The sequence below is a fragment of the Chrysochloris asiatica genome, unplaced genomic scaffold (assembly GCF_000296735.1).
Source record: "Chrysochloris asiatica unplaced genomic scaffold, ChrAsi1.0 scaffold00034, whole genome shotgun sequence".
Lineage (NCBI taxonomy): Eukaryota > Metazoa > Chordata > Mammalia > Afrosoricida > Chrysochloridae > Chrysochloris > Chrysochloris asiatica.
Window position 1 is genome coordinate 5,750,404 of NW_006408552.1, and position 8,518 is coordinate 5,758,921.

Sequence of the window (8,518 nt, forward strand, 5' to 3'; positions counted from 1 at the left end):
TATGGACTGGGTTTGGACGTGGTCTGTTGGCAGAGCCACTGAAACACAAATTAAAATCTTTCTTGTATTCCTTCTCAGCTTTGAGTCAAGATCCATCTGACATTGCCAATGATCTCTTTGTTACTTGTCTCTAGCTAAGTCTCCCTTGAATTTCTGGTCGATCTTTGTTGATGTACTTCTGCAACTGTTTTTGAATTATCTTCAGCAAAACTTTACTTGTGTATGATATCAATTGTTTTATAATCTTCCCTTTTTGTTGGATTATTTTTCTTTGGAATGGGCACAAACATGGAGCTCTTCCAGTTGGTTGACAAGGAAGTAACCTTGCAAATTTCTTAGTATAAACTAGTGAGCACTTCCTGTATTGTATACATTTATTGAAACCTATCAGTTGGTATACCTTACATTTCTGGAGTCTTGTTTCTCACCAATGCCTTTGGTGCAGCTTGGACTTCCTTCAACACCATCAGTTCTGAAATGATTGACCAATTCTTTTTGGTATAGTGACTCTGTGTATTCCTTTCATTTTCCTTTGAAGCATTCTGCATCGTTTATATTGTGTCCAGCTAAGCCAAAACCCAAACTCATTGCCATCCAGTCAACTCAGACTCCTAGCAACCCTATAGGATTTCTGAGACTGTAAACCTTTATGGGAGCAGACAGCCGAATCTTTCTCCAAAATGGTGGCTCATGGGTTTGAACTGCCATCTTTGGAGTGCTTAACCCATTGTTAAAAACAACAATGTGTGCCATTGAGTAGGTTCTAACTCATATCCACCGTGGTTGGAGTTTTGAGAACGGCTGGTGGTTTTGAACCACCAACCTTTCAGTTACCTATCTGGTGCTTATCCTACAACACCAAACTAGGACTTGACTAACCTCTAGTGCCTAAAATAGGGTGAATAATTAGGAATGAATTAGGAAATATGAAAATACTTATTCCATATGATCTAGTGGTTTCTCTCTTAGGGAATTACCCTATAGAGTCTCTTGGACAAGTGCGCTCATAACTGGAGTTTATAACAGCAAATATTTGGAACTTGAAGCTTGAAATTTTTAGTCAGTTCTTTCAGCTTAAGAAATACCATGCATAGTTTTCCTTTGGTTTTCAAACTCCAGGTCTTTACTCATTTCATTATAATACTTTTTTTTTTTAATGATTTATTGTGAATTCTGTGATAATTTACATGGGAGAACATTAGTTTTACATTCATTCTAGCGTATATCATCTCATTGCCATGGTTACAATCCCCTCCATGCAATCCTTCCCCATGCCCCCCAAGTCTTCAGCACACAGTCGCTCTCCCTCTCTGGATCTAAAGTCTCCAGCTGCTCCATCGCTCCACGTCATCATCTCTGGCTCCATTTCAGGCATCACTGCTTCTCTGGGTAGGGTCCCGCTCTCTGCTCTTCTCCCTTGATGGTCCTAGGGACCTCCGCTCCTAGACTGAAAAGTTAATCACTCCCCTCCTTGCTAGAAAACGTCCACCTTTATACTTCCAACCCTCACAGTCAGTCCTGATAACAATCATTCATCATTGTATCACAAGAGACCTGTCTGCATTTCATTGCATCAATCATTATAATACTTTGTTTTCTGAAGCCACTTGTGGAAATCTGTTCAACTCTTGACTTCTTCATTTCTTCTATTCACTTTAGCTACTATGCATTTAAGAGCAAGTTTCAGAGCCTTCTCTGACATCCATTTTGGTCTTTTATTTCTTTCCTGTCTGTGAAATGACTTTTCTCTCTCTCTCTGTGTCATGTAGTGATGTCATCCCACAACGTACCTGGTATTTGGTCATGAGTGTTCAGTAGGTCAAATTTAATTCTTGGGATGCTCTTTAAATTCAAGTGATATATACTCAATACTGTGTTTTAGCTCTAGTGACTAAGTTTGATTTTCTTTAGCTTCAATTTAAACTTGAATATGAGCAATTGATGATTGAATTCACAGTTTGTAGCTGCTCTTCTAATGACGGATGGTATTGAGGGTCTCCTTTGTATCGTTCCACATATGTAATAGATATGACGCCTGTGTATTCCTTGTTTTGAGGTCCATGTGTGTAGCTGTCACTTATGTTGTTGAGAAAATGTATTTCCAACAAATAGATTGTTAGTCTTACAAAACTGATTATTTAATCTCCTGTGTCATTTTGTCATTTCTATCTCCAAGGCCACATTCCCAAGTGCTTAACCTTCTTCTTTGTTTAGAAAATTTGTATTTCAATCACCAGTGAGTATCAATGCATCTTGATTGTAGGCCTGATTAATTTCAGACTGCAGAAATTGATATAAAATCTTTACTTTCTTCATCTCTGGCATTAGTGATTGGTGTGTAAAACTGAATAAATTGCTGTTCTTTGTAGGATATGGATAGTATCATATCAGTGATAATGTACTTCAGGATAGACCTTGAAATGTACTTTTTGACAATGAACGTGATGCTGTTCCTCTTTAATTTGTTATCTGAGTGTCTGATTCAACTTGGCCAATACCAGTTCATTTCTGCTCTTTAATGCCTAGGATATTGATCTCTGTGTGTTCCATTCATTTTTGTCAAGTTCCACTTTTCCTAGATTCATACTTTGTTCGTTCAATGTTCTAATGATTAATGAATGTCTGCAGTTGTTTCTGCTCATTCTGAGTCATACTACCTCAGCAAAGGAAAGTCTCAAAAGTTTTTCTTCATCCATGTCATTAAGGTTGACTCTACTTTGAAGGGGCAGCTCTTTCCGAGTTGTATTTTGAATGCCATCCACCCTGAGGAGAGCATGTGCTGGCATGACACCCTGTTGTTGTTGTTGTGTGCTGTGGAGTCGGTTCTGACTCATAGCGACCCTGTACAGGGTTTCCGAGGCGGTAGATCTTTATGGGAGCAGAAAGCCTTATCTTTCTCCAGCGGAACAGCTGGTAGTTTCAAACTGTGGACCTTGTGGTTCGCAGCCCAATTCATAACCACTATGCTACCAGAGCTCCTTGGCACCACACCCTAAGGTTTCATTCTTCATAACGTTGTCTCTGGACATTTTTTTAAAGAAGTAGATTGCCAGGTCTTTTTTCCTAGTCTGTCTAGTTTGGAAGCTCTGTTGAAACCTGTCCACCATGGGTAATGCTGGTGGTATTTGAAATACTGGTAACATAGCTTCCAGGATCACAGCAAAAAGCAAGCTACCTCAATATGACAAATTGATGGACCAGCGGGGGATCCCCAGGACACGCCTTAGTAAAAGCAACTTTGGAGTCCTGGTGTGATGCTATAGGATAAGCACTGAACTGCTAGCCACAAGGTTGGTGGGTCGAACCCACCAGCTGCTCCTCAGAAACGCTATACAAGTCACTATGAGTTGGTGCCCACTCAATGTAACAACAATACAACAAACTTCACCTCAGAGTTCATTTCCTGGGAAGTCTCCCTAGTGCCAGCCACATACCTATTGTGGTTGTTGTTGTTAAGTGCAGTTGAATTGGTTCCGACTCATAGCGACCCTGTAGAGGGTTTCCCAGGAGCAGCTGATGAGCTTGAACTGCTGACCTAATACTGATCAAACTTATACTGCAGTCAAGTGTTTATCCTACAGCACCACAACAGGACCTATGTTGTTGTTAAGTGCCGTCGAGTCGATTCCGACCCATAGCGACCCTGTATAGGGTTTCCAAGGAGCAGCTGGTGAGCTTGAACCGCCGACCTTGCAGTTCAAATGACTTTGCAGTCTGACACATTAACCCACAGTGCCACCCCAGGACTTGGGACCCCTTGATTACAGGACTTGTAAAACAGATTGAGTAACTTTCATTCTTTTTCCAATCTTTGGTATATTTTATATAAAATTATATATTTTCTGGTGTTTGAAATTTTGGAGAAATTTACCTTTAAATGTGTTTGGTTGGAATTGGTGCTTTTTGTAGGTGAAGAGGTGAGGGTGAACTTCTGAATTGATCAAACTTATTTACTAGTATAGTTATGGTTTTTGGTTACATATACATTTCTATACTTTCATCTAAGTTTTCAGTTTTTGGCAGATAGTGATTTACTGTGTTTCACTATGATTTAAAAAAATCTTACTATGTTCCAATGAATGTACTTCTTTTCATTCCTTGTGTTACTTATTTGTAATCTTTGTCTTTTTTTCTTGCATAGTAATTGTTATTGTTACGTGTCTGTAAGTCGGTTTCCTCTGATAACAAGCAGAAAGAAACAGCTCCTAGCTCTGATCCATAGTTGCAATTGTTAAGCTCCATAGTCTTATGAGCTATTTTTTTCTATTTTATCAGTTTTTGCAAGCAACCAGCCTTTGTATTTTGCATTTGGATAGGTTATCAATTTGACTGCTAGACCAGAAACCTTAAATTGTCAATGACTGAAGTCATGCATGGATTACCTGTCATTGTTGTGAGTCCTTGTTGAGTTGATTCTGACCCTTGGTGACCTCATATGCACAGAGGGGCGCTATCCTTAGCACGTTCAAGGTTTTGACCATTTGGCTGTGAATCTCTATAGTCATTTCTTCAGAGCCATTTCTGGGTACATTTGACTGATGAACTTTTCAACTAGTTGTTGTTAAATGTCGTTGAGTCGGTTCCGACCCATAGCGACCCTCTAGAGGGTTCCCAAGGAGGGACTGGTGAGCTTGAACCACCAACCTTGCAGTTCAAACTGACTTTGCGGTCTAGGACATTAACCCACAGTGCCACACCAGAACTCCTTTCAACTAGTAATAGTGGTGGTGGTGGTGGTTATGTGCCGTGGAGTCAGTTTTGACTCATAACGACCCTACACAGGGTTTCCGAGCATGTAAATCTTTACGGGAGCAGAAAGCCTCCTTTTTCTCCTGCGGAACAGCTGGTAGTTTTGAACTGCTGACCTTGGCGGTTCACAGCCCGATCCGTAACTACTACACTACCAGAGCTCCTTTAACTAGTAGGAGAGCACTTAATTGTCCGTGCCAGTTAAGGAAGAAGGACAGCCAGAATGTTTCTTAGAAGGCAGGATTGTTAGACTTTGTCTCTCATACTTAGGACAAATTATCAAAAGGAACCAGTCCCTGGAGAAGGATAGTATGCTTTGCAAAGTGGAGAGTCAGCGACAAAGAGGGAGACAAAGTGTCTTGTGTGGGAGTGATTAGAGAATGGAATTGTGTGTACTGGTCTTGTTTGCCATTCATGTACCTCAGTTTTGGGTGGGTTTCTCTGGTGTTGGCTGCTGTCTTATTGTAGGTCATGTGGTAGAGGAGCTGGTATGGCTCTTGCCCAGAGGTTGGAGTTACAGAGGTTATGGTTGTGGATGGAATGTGTGGACGTGGTTGCTGTCTCCTATGGGGTGGGGAAATAAGAAACCAAAGATGGTTTAGAAGCTAAGTTGGCCAGAGTTCGTCTCTCATATTTTAGACATGTTATCAGTTGAGACCAGGCCCTGGAGAAGGACATCATGCTTAGTCAGCTAAAAAGTGAAAGACCCCCAAGGTGAAGGATTGACAGAGTGGCAGCATCATTGGGCTCAAAGGAAAACAAAACAACAAACAAACCGCAACAATCCTTACAACAGCTGGTCACCAGGTCTTTACTTTCACAAAGAGCTTGTTGAGCTTGAATTTTCAGTTAGCAGCTGACTACTAAACCATTTCTCCACTAGAGTTTCTTTTCAAAAGTAGAATTGTTCTTGTTCAGGGCTGTCTAGTCAGTTCCGACTCTTAGTGTCCCTATATAGTGTTTCCAAGTAGTGACTGGGGAGTTTGAACTGTCGACCTTGCCATGTAAACTGACTTTGCAGTCCAGTGCACACCCACAACTCCACACCAGCTTAATTGTCAATAACTTTTTTTTTTTTTAAAGGTTTTTATTGTGGATTGAGTGAAAGTTTACAGGGCAGATCATCAGTTTTATATTCAACAAATCATACACCTTCTTTCTTTACAATAATTATAATCCCCTCCATGAACAGTGTTTCTCTCTATTCACTTCAGCTCTTTATTTATTTATTTTTAAACATTCAGGCATATATAATAGTTTACACCACCAAATGGCACATTCTGCCAGTCTGCTTCCTGGCCACCAACTCTCAGTCCCTCTCTTTCCATGAGTCTAGAGTCCTCAGCTGCTCCGTTTCTCCATGTCCCCAATCTCTACCTCCATCTCTGGTGTCACTGCTTCTCTGGATAAGGTCTCACATTCCACTTGTGTTCTTCTTCCTTGATGGTCCTAGGGTCCTTTGTTTCTGGACTGTAAGATTAACTACTCCCCCCCCTTTTTTGTTACAAAACTTCTACCTTTATGATTGTGACATCTCAATTAGTCTTGATAACAATTACTCACTACTGAATCATAAGAATCTTATCCTAAACCTCTTTGCACCAGACCCATCTAGACAAGATGAAAACTATTCAGTGGAGATTCTTTCTTTCCCCACACAGTCTGAAACTAAACTCCCCCTTGAAACCTTGTAAGCCAGTTTTAATTGTCAATAACTATTAAAATTTCTTCTTCATCCTTGATTTTATGTGATTCAGATAAGATAGATCCATCTATGGTTTTCTCTTAATGTATGCTGTTCTGTTTCGTTGGGGAGGTTTTTTGTTTGTTTGTTTTTTTGTAGAATTTGTATTTTCTAGTTATAAGTTATTTTATTTTTGGTGTTAGTGGTGAGAATATAGGCAGCAGAACACACTCCAGTTCCATAATTTCTACATGTCCATCTCAGGGACACTGATGACATTCTTCAAGTCCTCAGATTCTGCCACCTTGACAGAGTTGTTTCTATTCCATTAACAAAAACTCACTGTCCCCTAAGGCTCTTTTCAGTTGCTCTTGTCATTGTGATGCCATCTAGTCTGATCCTGAAAGAGCAGAGTGCTGAAGGCAGTTAAGTTATATTATTGTTTTAAGAAGACTTTAGGGATATTTTTGGTTTATGGTTTTTAAAGATGATTTCAGATCAGTAATTTCAGTCGTTTATTCAGCCAGCAGGGCTCCAGAAAGTTTGGAGTCCATAGGTTTGAAATTCTGTTCTTCTGATCCTCTATAGAATCTTTGAACAAAATATCTAGAAATTGTAGCTGGGTATCATCCTGTTCTTCTGGTCTCATGGAAAAGTGGTGAATCATGTTGGCAGTTAGCCACACATTCCATCTTCTTCTCTATTCCTGACTCTCCTTCCTGTGTGACTTCTGGTGAATAGAGACCAACTGGTGTACTACGTTGGGTGGTTGCTTGAAAGCTTTTAGGATTCCAGATACTACTGGATGAGCAAGGAAGTAGAACAGAAATACAAAACACATTTATTAGGCCAGCTAACTGGGTTGTCTCATGAAACCCTGATAGAGTATAATTTTCTTTTGAGGATTCATCTCTCTCTTTAGTTCCCTTTGTTTTTAAAATTTTTTAGACTTTTTGTGTGTGAATTGATTGAAGATCAAAGTTCAGAGCTGATCATCAATTTTACATCCAGTAAATCATATACTTTGCTTCATTACAATAATTCCAATCCCCTCCATGTACCATCAGTCAATAGTATTTACTCCCTTCACTTTAACTATTTCATTCTTCCCTATGTCTCCTGCTACCTTCATCTTTCCTCTGCCAATTTCCCTCTTGTTTTTACCTGTCCTGTCACCAATGTTAACCTGTGACTACTCACTGGGCCATGAATAATTTTCCCTCTCCACTAACCCCTGTATCCATCATAGGTTGTTTCTTTTATGAAGAAAATCTGTTCTTAACTTTCAAAAACATTGGTCTCAGTAATAATTGTCATTTTGTAATTGACTAATTTCACTCAGCATAGTGTCCTCCAGGTTCATCCATGTTATGAGGTGTTTTGCAGAGTCATCCTTCTTCTTCAATGTTGTGTTATACTCCATTGTGTGTGTGTACTAAAATTTGTTTAACCATTCTCCTGCTGATGGACATTTAGGCTGTCTCCAAGTGTTTGGCGTGTCTCTTGTAGACAGATTATTGAAGGATCCTGTTCTCTTATCTATTCTGTTCTCACTGTCTCTTGACTGGTGCATTTAGTCCATTTATATTTAGTGAAATTATCGATAGGTATGAATTGATTGTATCATTTCGCTGTGGTATTTGTGTGTGTGTGTGGTGTTGCTGGTTTTTTTGTTTAATATAATTTTCTGCACTGAGTTGATTCTATTTGTGAGGCTTCTTTTCATTTTCATTTCTGTTGTGTTAATGTTTACTAAATCTTTCTAAATTTCCTTTAAAATTTTTTGTTGTGCAAGTATATTCATTTTTAGTTTAAAATACCGGTTATCCTGTAATTTATTACACTTTTTCCCTATTTAAGAGTCTGTTTTATTGTGAAATCTACTTGACTTCCTTGCCATTTGGAAGTTCTGTATCTATACTATATATGTCCTCTTTTGGCTTTGTTGTTGGCATTATAAATTGAGATCTCTGCTTTCCTATTTTTAATCTTGTAGGTTTTGTTGTACTTTAATGACTTCTAAAGATTTACATCCTCGGAAACCCTGTACAGGGTCGCTATGGGTCAGAACTGACTCAATGGCAC